This window comes from Podarcis erhardii, assembly GCF_964252035.2.
Source record: "Podarcis erhardii genome assembly, chromosome: 12".
Lineage (NCBI taxonomy): Eukaryota > Metazoa > Chordata > Lepidosauria > Squamata > Lacertidae > Podarcis > Podarcis erhardii.
The window spans coordinates 47,968,710-47,981,129 of record NC_138513.1 but is presented as its reverse complement, the minus strand read 5'-3'; positions in this window follow the sequence as shown (position 1 = coordinate 47,981,129).

The window sequence follows — 12,420 nt, the reverse complement described above, 5'->3', positions numbered from 1 at the left end:
GGTACCACTCTGGCAGGAAGGTAAACAGCATTTCCGGCGCTGCTCTGGTTCGCCAGAAGAGGCTTAGTCATACTGGCCACATGACCAGATGTACGCCGGCTCCCTCGGCCAATAAAGAGAGATGAGCACTGAGTCGGCCATGACTGGACCTAATGGTCAGGGGTCCCTTTACCTTTACCATTACATTATTAGTACCCAGGGTCATCCTGTGCAACTGAATGTGGGAAGATTTGGGGTAGACCAAAGGAAGTATTTCTTCACATAGTTAAACTATGAAATTCATTATTGCAAGATGAGGTGATAGCTAGCACCCTGAATGACTTTAAAAGAAGTTTAGAACAATTCTCTGAGGATAAGGCTACCCCGGCCAGTAGACCTGGGAAGCTCTGTCTGCATTTGGAATTCCAGTTGCACAAGTGGGGAAATGCAGTTGCATTGAGCCCCTGCCTGTGAGCCTCTCCTCAGTGTCTGGTTGATGGCTGCGAGAACAGTGAACTGGACTAGATGGGTATTGGGTCTGATTCAGCAAAGATCTTCTTAGGTTCTTAGTTCTCGCAAGCAGCAAAAATCTGTGTCTTGGCTGCACCGCTTCACTTTGAGATGGAGGTTCACAGGATCAAATGCTCCTTGGTTAAAATAACAATCCATAACTGAAACACAGACATGTCAGGGAGTATGCTAGCTTACAACCCTAATAATGTGACCCTCTATCAGGCCTAACACATTTTGCTGCCTGGTGTTAACAAGGAACAGCATCGCCTCCCCTGGCTAGACCAAGGTGCTCAGTACCCAAGGTTGACCCAATTATATTGCAGGACATCTTTGGGAGAAGAAAAGGCTAAGGAGTAAACCCCACCCAAATCTGGAGTGGAGTTCCTAAGATAGTTGAACAGCGTCTTGTACGCCTCCTTCCGGCAACTCCTGCAGCCAAGCTAGTGCCAAACGTCTTTCTCTGCTTTCCTTTGGACCACATCAGAGAGACCGAGAGGGGAGTCTTGTCATCTGAGCAGCCTAGGATCTCTATACACACTGCCCATGCTTGTGCCCCAGCGTGGCGGGTGGTGGTATCTCACTTCAGCGCTGCTAATGGAACAGAAGCAGTGTGAGTGGCAGCAAGCACTGTGATCCTCCAGCAGTTTGACTTCACCCCTGGAGGTGCACTGCATGGGCTGAAGATATTTCTGCTTGTGAGTGGAGGACCGGCAACCTGCGTAAGGGTAAATAAGACACAAGGACACATGTATATTAGGTTAATGGGCTAAAGAAGGCCACAACTTTATTGGTTACAGCATGTGAGTGGTACTGGCTTAGGCATTGGATCAAACAACCTATATATGACCCCACCCCGTGTAGCGGGGGGCATTTCTGCTGACGCGGGAACGGCTCCCGCTCACAACACCTCCCCTCTGGGAGGAGGAGGGGCTTTATAGAAGAAATTGTTTTTTGTGGACCATATACATACGTGAAAGCTGCAAGTTTCCCCAAGCTCTTCCAGCTCATTTTATCATTCCAAGTGAGAAATTGACTCTGTATGCAGTGTCCCCAAAGGGAAATTACTGGCCGAGTAAGTTCCACTGTGTGTATGGATTTCAGAATTTCCATCTACTTTGGGCATATATGTAGGAGCCCCTAAAAAAATCTTATTTTAAAAAAACAAGTTTTATCGGTGCCACTACTCAGGAGGCCTGACTTTAATTTATAAAATGGTACATTTATTCTATGATGATTAATGGGTGGGAGTTACCAGCAAAAAGCTGCATTCACCCAACAGATGTCATAAGAGCTTTTAGAACATACGAAGAGTCGATGACATGAAAGGATTCTGTGAATATGAAATCTGGAGTGAGGATGCTTTCTCTCCCTGCCCCCACCCAAGCTCTGGAAACTTTAGCAGTGTTTGGCAGCTGTTTGCTTTACAAAGATAACCAGAAACAGTAAGAGGATTATCAGGCTGCTCTGGCGGACTCTTGGCATTTTGGAGAGTCAGAAGCATTGATCCAAAGACAATTTGGCTAGCAAACCCAGATGCCCATCCCTTTGCGTGGAGGAAAGGCTGCTGAGTGAACACGCACCTGGAAATGGATATTGGGAACAGCATCCAAGACTTGTGGCAGCATTTTTTAAACAAACAAACAAACAAACAAACAAACAAACAAACAAACACGACAGCATTGCAGCTATAACAATATATAGTAAGTGGAGAATATTAAAAATCCTGAAATGTTGCTTAAAATATACCAAGTATGTTAGGAGGGTTTGTTACACAATAATTGATACCTGTGCAAAATGTGATGTGAGTCACTCAATGTTATTGCTCCTTCAACCCACTTTTATGGTTTTCTCCCCCAAGAGTCAGCCAGCACGGGAACTAGCCGTGGAGCTAGCTCCATCTGCATGGTTCTAGATCTTCCTTCTTTAGATTTCCCCCTATTTTTATACTATCTTTATGGGGTTTCTTGAGCTTTCTGGAGCCTTGCTGGGTGCTGGCATGTCGGCAAGATATGGAATGGTACTCATAGCCTGAACCTCAAAAATGGAATTAATAACTGCAGTTGATCATGAGGACAGAAGCCAACTTGCAGGTTGCCCTGGGCAGAATATGTTGTACCTTTTTATGTGGATAACAATTTTCCAGTGCACTTGGATAGCTTGGAACTCTGAATTTAACGGTCTTATGCCCATCCATCTTTTTTGATGGTAGTGTGCATTACTTCACTTATTTTAAAATGTGGTTATCCATCACTGCTACAGCTGCAGAATCCTACTGGTTCTGCAGTCCTGGACCTCTGTCCCAGAGTCATACGCTGAGAGCATCACTATTCCTAGAAGGCAAGAAATGGCAAAACTTGGGGCCCTCAAGAAAGCACTGGATCCTGATTCCCTTTTTATCAGCCAGAATGGCTAACATAGATGAATGATGTGAGTTGGGTGTCCAACAACATCCCCAACCCCTGCCTTAGAACAATATTGATTAGGCTTAGATAATAAGTCCCCTTCATGCATTATCCTCCATGTCATCATCTTCATGTGGGGGGGAGAATGGGGGCACATCTGCTCCTGGCCTGCCACTGCATTCCCATTGGTCCTGCTCCCCCAATGGCCATGAGTTGACAGAGCACGTATGTAGACATGCATAGTCTCCTTCTGAGGCACGGAGCCCTAATCACACAGGATTCCACCTCACAGAGGGAACCTACATGCATAGCTCAGGCTTTCCCAACAGATGCACTCCACATAGATGGTGAGGTTGGAGCCAATGGGGACATGACATCAAGGGTGGGTCCAGGAGGTGTGGCCCCATCCTCCCACTCCACACAATTAGGGTTGTGTAGAGCGTGGAGCAGCTATAGTGAATTGCCCATTCAGTGACAGGCAAGTAAGGACTCAGGCTTAGCTCATCCAAATACTGCTCTCTAATAACTACCCCATATCAAAATGTAAGAGGTATATTCTTCCTTTCTTCCCCTCTTTGCACATGTTTTGTTTTGCTATGATTAATCAGGAAAGTCATACATCAAGTGTGCTTGCAACAATGCTTGCAAAAGCCTACACAAAATAAATTAAACAAGACTGCAAACGTTGCCTTAGTCAATTATTGTCATGGCTGCAATGTCACCACTGATGAGGAGAATGTGTTTGTTTGTTTGTTTGTAAGTCTTACCTGTGTGGATTTTCTCTGTCTTTAAATCTGTAAGTGCTAATCTTACAGAGCAGGTTTTTTATTGGTCAAGTGTGTTATTGCCACAGAACAAATTTAGATCGAACCATCCACTTGGGATTTCACTTTGATCAGGACAGACTGAAGACTAACCCCAGTACTTTCTGCAAGTGTGGAGTACATTGTGAAATACTACTAGAACTTCAGATCAGGGGAATGATTGTTTAAACAGGTGTGGTGTCAAGAGCAGGTGAAATACCAGTGCTGTTGGGGCCGCTCATATTTGATCAGGGGGAGATTTTCACAATACTGGTGCCCCAGTGAAAAAGCCCACCTCCATGTTACTACAAGCTGATACTTATCAGATATGCTTTTAACCTTCTTCACAATTTAGGCTGCAACTTTCTCAGGATGCCTTACCTACAGTACTTTCTAAAGTTTTCAGCACAGTAACAGTGCCAAATAAATAAATATTATCATATATCTGTCGTGCAAATTGAGATCAGGCTACGCTGCATGTGAAGTAACCCCTGTGGCCATTCATCAATTATTACCACGTCTGTCTTGACACTACTTTGCCTCAATAAAATTAGTGAGTTGGACAGAACCAGGCCGAAGGCACAAACAGGAAATGTTTCCATCTCATGAGCTAATAACTCATTTTAGATCAGTGGCAAACCATGAAAAACCTTTCACTATCATCGAACATGTGTGCTCCCACAACAATATACTCTAAAACTATCCCCGGGAAATTTTATTTGAGGCCACAATATGATACTAAAATGTATACTAATAGGTATCCACAAGTCTGGTTAATTTCACGGAAATGAACTGGTAGAATTACAACATGCTGACAGGACTCATCAGGAGAATTTATTTCTGTGCTTTTCGGGCCCATGACCTGTGAATGGGAAAATATTTGCTTATGTCTTCTGTTTAAGCTCTAAATTAAAGTGACATCTTTTAATAAAAATGTCATATTTACATAATAAGAAATATATGGGTTTTAACCAAAGCATGATTATCAGCAAAGCCACAATATGTATATTCAATAAGCTTATGTATTATGCTGCGTGGTTCTGTCCCCTGCCCCCATCCCGCTTCTTCTGTCAGATAATGTAAATTGTTCTAAGCAGTGACAATTACTGTAGTGGATTCTTTATTGAATTTTCAGGGCAGAACTAAATGTTGTCCTCCAGCAAATGTAGCAAGAGGTAGATGGTAACTTTTGTAAGATGAAAACTGATTTGGGGAGAGGGATTTTAAGCAAAATATTGGTGGGGGAAGAGGGTGAAATTCTGCTAGAATTCCTTCAATACAGTGGAACCTCGGGTTACGCTTCAGGTAATGAGCTCCACTAACCTGGAAGTAGTGGCAGCGAACTTTGCACCGGGATGCAAGCGGAAGTCGTGTGGTGGCGCGGCAGCAGCGGGAGGCCCCATTGGCGAAAGCGCGCCTCAGGTTATGAACTGTTTCAGGTTAAGAACGGACCTCTGGAACAAATTAAGTTCATAACCGGAGGTACCACTGTAAACTGTACATTCCTCTCTCTTTGCAGGCTTCCAGATATCTTGGCCCCCACAAATAGACATTTGGAACATAGAGGGGGAAGAAAAGCAGTGGGCAGGTGTTAGAGTTGTTCAGCGGAATCCCAGATCTGGACTTGTGTTAAAATAAATGAACATTCCACGCCAAGAATGACTTTCAAAGAGTTAGTGCAGAACAGTCTTAAAACTAGTTACATGTAGATGTTACTAAGAAATAAAATGCAAAATAACACATTGCATTCAAGTATCGGGCAATGCAGTTAAGTCCTTCTCTTTTGGTGCCAGAAAGGGACACCATAATGCTGGAAGCTCCTTCTCCCAACACTTGAGCTGGCAGTCTCTCTGCTGGCTTCCCACAATGCTGAGCTTCTCCTGTTTCAATTGCCTGCTGATGAGGGACTTACCTGTAGCCTAAACTTTCAAATAGGAAATTACCCCACGTTTCTGATGCTTTTGCCAAAGTGAATCCTCTCTGCTCAATCTAAACATCTATGCTTTGCAAATGCAAAAAATGTACAGAAGTTTTAAATTCAATGCATGCAGAACATTACGTTTTGTGCACGTTAAACGTTTAACAGCAGGGAGATGTTTAAGTAGCCTTGCCCCACACGGCTGTTTCTCTAGCTTGAACTGTGTGAAGTTATCTAGCAGCCTTTGTTGGTTCAGGAGTCAATATCTGTCTTGTTTGGTTGTAAGTCGCTTCAGGTTGCCTTAGGCAAGATAAAGTGACAAACAAATTTAATAAATAACAATAATAATTGTGGGGTCCCTGCTTTGAACCCACTGGGACCTGGCAGACTGCGCCAGGTGGAGGGAAGGAATTACATTTACCCGGCAGCTATGCATTATGGCCTGATAGCTCTGAAACAGAAACGTATCTAAAAAAGACAATATCCAGACCACCCAGTGTAACAGATAATATGAACTACACATTCGTGACATCACCAGCTGGTCATCTTAAAAGGCCCTGAGGCTATATTTCTTTCTAGCTGTACATACACAAAAATTTACAGGCCACTGAATGGACAAGAAGTTATTATGGATTTTTAAACCCTTGGGTGTTGTTCAGATCCATTGTACCCAACAGGAATTTGGCCAGTGGTGTGGAACAGGAATTGCACCTTTTAATAATACTTTATCTTAAATTACTTTGCTCTGTACCTTAGTTTCAAGCGAATATTTACTCTCACCCAGAATCTGAAGTGGGGTTTTTTGTGGTTTTTTGAGGAATGCACCGAGGACTTCTAAATGAATCATCAGAGAGACTATTTTTAAAAGCGCAACAACAGGTATTACAACCATCCTACTGGAACTAAAAATATTCCTTATTAAATGCAGCTTCTTCCTTCTACTTTTCCTTTTTGTTACACTCGGTGTCACATCTATATAATACCAATTAAGAATGACTCAGAGAAAAAAGGATTAAAAATATTGCTATGAAAGCTGCATTGTGTGTGGGACGGGGGAGGGAAATACCAGCTACCTTGCACTTTCAAAATGTATTTAGGTAACAATATTGATTCATGGGTTGTTCATCAGGCGATGATGATGTGCTGGAATCAGTAGGGCTATTGACAGTGCAGTTCCACATAAATCTACTCAGAAGTAAGTCCCGTCAAATCCAATAGGGCTTGCTCCCAGGTAAATGGATGGAAGAATGCAGCCTCAATGTAGGTTTTAGTAAAAAGCTTATTGAGGCTGTAATCCAACAGCTAAGGGGATGGCTCAGAAAAAGATGAGAGAGTGACAGGAAAAAAGAATGGGAGAAAAAAGGGGAACCCCAGTCACCTTTTGCTCTGGCTCCACCCACTTTGACTCTGGGCCCTGAGGAACTTTTCCCAAACGCCCCTTCCTAATGAGAGATGGCACATACTTTTGTAAACCAAGAAATCTTTAATAAAAATGCATATATATTTTTTTAAAAAGAAAAAAATATATTTCCCACCGCTGCAATACAGTTAACTGGAAATAAACCATGTTGAACTCAGCAAGACTTACTTCTGAATAGAGAGGCACAGGATTGCACTGCTAATTTTTCATTTTAATGTTCAAATGGCACACTGGGAAATCAGTGCAGCTGGGTGGGTGAACAAGGGTGGAAGAGGCTCCCTGACTGCTCTTACAGTTCCTTTTTAATACACTAAGAAAGTAATACAAATGACGTGTCCAAACTGGAGCAAAAAATAGACCCCCTTCACTGTGCTGTCCCAAACCTTTAGGAGTATTTTGATCCCTGGAAAGTCTGAAATGGCCAGGATTGAGATTCAAAGCAGGAAAGGTCTGGGATAAGACTGGAATGGGGAGAACATCTTATGGAGTTCACTGCATCAACAGGGAGACGGGCTGGTGTAATCTGGTGTGGACAAGCCCAGACACCATAAGATAAGGGACATTTATTGGACTGTAATGTACTCTTGCTGCTTTTATGGGGAATTTGCTGCTCTGTGGATTTCTCGTTATTCCTTATACTCTGTTTTTAGTCTGCCTTTGTTGTTTTATCCCCTGGACAGTTTTTATTATTATTATTCTGGTGATTTTGATAATCTTTTTTTAAAAATTGAACAATATCTTGTCTTAATTCAAGCTCATGTGAGACTGCAAAGTGGGATAATAAGACTTTCAATATACGTTAAAGTAACAAACATTACTGGGAGGGGGACACTGATTATTTGTTTATTTTATATTTTATATTTATTGCATTTCTACCCCACCTCTCCTCCCAGGGAGCCCAGGAGCTTAAGGATTTCACTCAAAGGGAACCAGGTTGCAGGTGTTGGGGAAGGGAAAGTGATTCTTTATTGTTTTCTGCCAGGTGTTCATATCTCTGCTCCAAATGTGATTATCCCAAACTTCCCATTCTGCAGTGTGGGGGAGGGGGGCCCTCTTCCTTCGATGCAATGCTGGCAATGAAGTACACTTTATTCATCATCACTGCCACATGGCAGGCATGAGAATGTGCTCTCACCCATGTTTGGTCAAGTTCAAATTGGGATACCTGGAAGCAGAGCACTACATTTTTGCAACATGATTATGGCACAAAAAGAAGCCATGGAAAAACCAGGGATGAGTTATACAACCTCGGGAGTCTCAATGAGGACAGCAGTGTTCAATATAAAAGGCAAGAAATTTGCTTATATGAAGTGTATGTTGCATTTAACAGCCACACCCAACATTTATACTCCCATCATTTGCATACACATAATGTTATACCGTGGGACGCAGGTGGCACTGTGGGTTAAACCACAGAGCCTAGGACTTGTCGATCAGAAGGTCGGCGGTTCGAATCCCCGCGACGGGGTTAGCGCCCGTTGTGTGGTCCCAGCTCCTGCCAACCTAGCAGTTCGAAAGCACGTCAAAGTGCAAGTAGATAAATAGGTACCGCTTTATAGCAGGAAGGTAAACGCCATTTCCGTGTGCTGCTCTGGTTCGCCAGAAGCAGCTTAGTCATGCTGGCCACATGACCCGGAAGCTGTCTGCAGACAAACGCCGGCTCCCTCGGCCAATAAAGCGAGATGAGCGCCACAACCCCAGAGTCGGTCACGGCTGGACCTAATGGTCAGGGGTCCCTTTACCTTTAATGTTATACCATCTCCACATACATTCACATTCACCACTCATATCTTTCATCCCCAACAAGCCACTCAAACACCTTATTCAAACACTTCCCTGCATTTCTTCCTATCAATAGCTCATTGTACTTCTCTCCCTAGGCTCCTTTCCCAGACAGTTTAAACTTGTAGTAATTAGAATGTTCAAGACCTTCTGTGACATCAGAGCACTTCAGCCAATGAATGTCAGGTGGTGGTGGGTCATTGCTATGCCCTGTGGATCTAACAGCTCAGCCCAGGTGAGCTCAGAGATTGAAGCAGGGGCCACGTGCCACTCTTGCACAGACACACGCTGGTGGAGACACATAGAGGGACAAATCGAGGGACACAGCACCTCTTCACCTGTTCCATGTCGGAGGAGCTCTATCGCTCCTTCTCCACTCACCAAATGACCAATCTGATGAACAGGGAGCACACTGAACATCTCTCAACACAGCTTTATTTATTTTATTTTATTTTGCCAGTCCTGATACAACTGGTGGGCAGGGGTTAGAAATATTTGCTTGGAGGAGGCTGATGAGACCCCTAAAATGCGCCCTTTGGCCTCATCCACAATAATATTTGGTATGTATCTCCTTTCTGGTTGTATTGCTGGAGAGGACCTTTGTTTCTGCTATTCAGCCAACCACAATGACTGACGTCATGCTCCATTGCCTTCCGTATCAGACATGTCTCCTACACCTTCACACCACAATTTTATGGCTTTTGTAACCACCCAGCTTTTAAGATCGTTCTTTCCACCCCCTTTACTGAGGGACAATGTGTGCTGAGAGGAAGAGATAATAAAATGTAGCGGATCTGGCATCTTTATCCCTGTGGAATAAGCCACAGCTGGTCTACACCTGTATGTTCAAAACACTGTGGATGCAAATGGGGATGTTTCTTTTAAGTGTGTCTGTGATATATGTATAACACAGAGAGTTTAAGGATGAGTCCCATTTTGTTTTGAGATTGCTGCTTCTTACAGAGGACAAAATAAGTCCATTGGTCATCTGTATGTGCTATTTCTGTTACATTTCCCATAGACTATAACATTTGCTCTTTGTAATAATTGAGTATAGACAACTTTCCCCTTAAGTGCCGAGGTCTCTAAAAATAAATGGACCAAGGGTGGTCTCAATATGCCCCCTTCTCTTTTTGCAGGGCTATTCTCCCACAAAAGTGTGTGAATTCATTTTCAGAGAATTGGGGTGGGTTGGGAGAGATGGAGAGAAATTGATTATACTTTTATGAAAGGCTTACCTTCACAAAAGAAGGGTGCATTTGGGAAATGTTAGCCAAGGTTCTTTCCCCTGCCCACCCTCTCCCTCAAGTGGCAGAATAATTGCCAGAGGAATTATTGGCTTTAAAGGGGGGGGGGGCTGCTGAGGATGTCCTATTAACTTCACGGTGCAGAGTCATCCGCCCATTTTCCATTAGGAATGTTGTCTCACCCTGCTCAGGCTTAAGAAGTCTCTCCTAATTTTATATATATATATATATATATATATATATATATATATATATATATATATCCCGCCCATCTGGCTGGGCTTCCCCAGCCACTCTAGGTGGCTTCCAACAAAATTTTACAATACTGTAATACATCAAACATTAAAAGCTTCCCTAAACAGGGCTGCCTTCAGATGTCTTCTAAAAGTCTGGTAGTTGTTGTTCTCTTTGACATCTGGTGGGAGGGCGCTCCACAGGGCGGGTGCCACTACCGAGAAGGCCCTCTGTCTGGTTCCCTGTAACTTGGCTTCTCGCAGTGAGGGAACCACCAGAAGGCCCCCAGCGCTGGACGTCAGTGTTTGGGTAGAACGATGGGGGGGGGGGGAGACGCTCCTTCAGATATACTGGACCGAGGCTGTTTAGGGCTTCAAAGGTCAGCACCAACACTTTGAATTGTGCTGGAAACGTACTGGGAGTCAATGTAGGTCTTTCAAGACCAGTGTTATGTGGTCTCGGAAGCCGCTTCCAGTCACCAGTCTAGCTGCCGAATTCTGGATTAGTTGTAGTTTCCAGGTCACCTTCAGAGGTAGCCCCATGTAGAGCACATTGCAGTAGTCCAAGCGGGAGATAACCAGAGCATGCACCACTCTGGTGAGACAGGTTGCGGGCAGGTAGGGTCTCAACGTGCGTACCAGATGGAGCTGGTAGACAACTACCCTGGATACAGAATTGATCTGTGCCTCCATGGACAGCTGTGAGTCCAAAATGACTCCCAGTCCACTCACCTGGTCCTCCAGGGGCACAGTTACCCCATTCAGGACTAGGGAGTCCTCCACACCCGCCCGCCTCCTGACCCCCCAAAACAGTACTGCTGTCTTGTCAGGATTCAGCCTCAATCTGTTAGCTGCCATCCATCCTCCAACTGCCTCCAGACACTCACACAGGACCTTCACCGCCTTCACTGGTTCTGATTTGAAAGAGAGGTAAAGCTCCTAACCCCTGAACATCACCCCAAAAATCTTTCAAAATGAAATATGGACTGGGTCCCTCTGAATCTCCCTTCACATAAAAAAAGCTAGGATGTCAAGAGGAAGGTCTGAGTCTAGCTTTCTCCACATAGTGTTAGGTTTCTATAAGTAAAGGAGGGGCATTCAAACATTTCATACCAGGTGGGTCCTCTACATGTGTAGATAAGAATATAAATAAAGCATGCAAGACCAGGCCAATGGCCCACCTAGTCCAGCATCCTGTTCTCACAGTGGCCAACCAGATGCCGGTGGGAAACCCACCAGCGGGATTTGAGCACAAGAGGGCTCCTCCTTCCTCAGGTATCCAGGACCTCCTATTCAGAAGAATTATTGCCTCTGACTGTGAAGGCAGAGCAGAGCCATCAGGGCTACTGCCATTCATAGCCTTATCCTCCATGAAATTGTCCTCTTTTAAAGCCATCCAAGTTGGCGCCCATCATTACCTTCTGTGGGAGCGAGGTCCATAGTTTAACTCTTCATGGCTACAGCCTTGAATTTCACCAGAAAGCTAATAACACTGAGTACAGTGGTACCTCGGGTTACATACGCTTCAGGTTACAGACTCCGCTAACCCAGAAATAGTACCTCGGGTTAAGAACTTTGCTTCAGGATGAGAACAGAAATTGTGCTCCAGTGGCACGGCAGCAGCAGGAGGCCCCATTAGTTTAAGTGGTGCTTCAGGTTAAGAACAGTTTCAGGTTGAGAACGGACCTCCGGAACGAATTAAGTACTTAACCCGAGGTACCACTGTAGTGAGTTGACATGCTGCAAATGCTCTGGACCATTATACAGTAGACACCATGAACACTACTGTTGGGAAATACTGCTCAAAGTTTGCAGTGGCAGATTGAAACATTCTTATTCCAATAAATGCTACACTATGAAAGCTAGAGGTGGATGATAGTCCCCCAGACCAATTTTGGATTAGGATTAAAAATGATGAACAAAAACTCTTGAAGTTCCCTCCTCTCTGAAGGATGGGATAAGTAAATAATGAATAGCATTTGTTCCTATTGACTGAGTTGGTTCTGCTGTAACTCTTCTCAGCAGCCTTGAAAATTTCACTCCAAACTTTTAAAATGCCCTGCATTTGCATACTAACAGAAAGAAGGAAACCACTGTCCTAGATGTTGCTTTTTGTTAGTTCT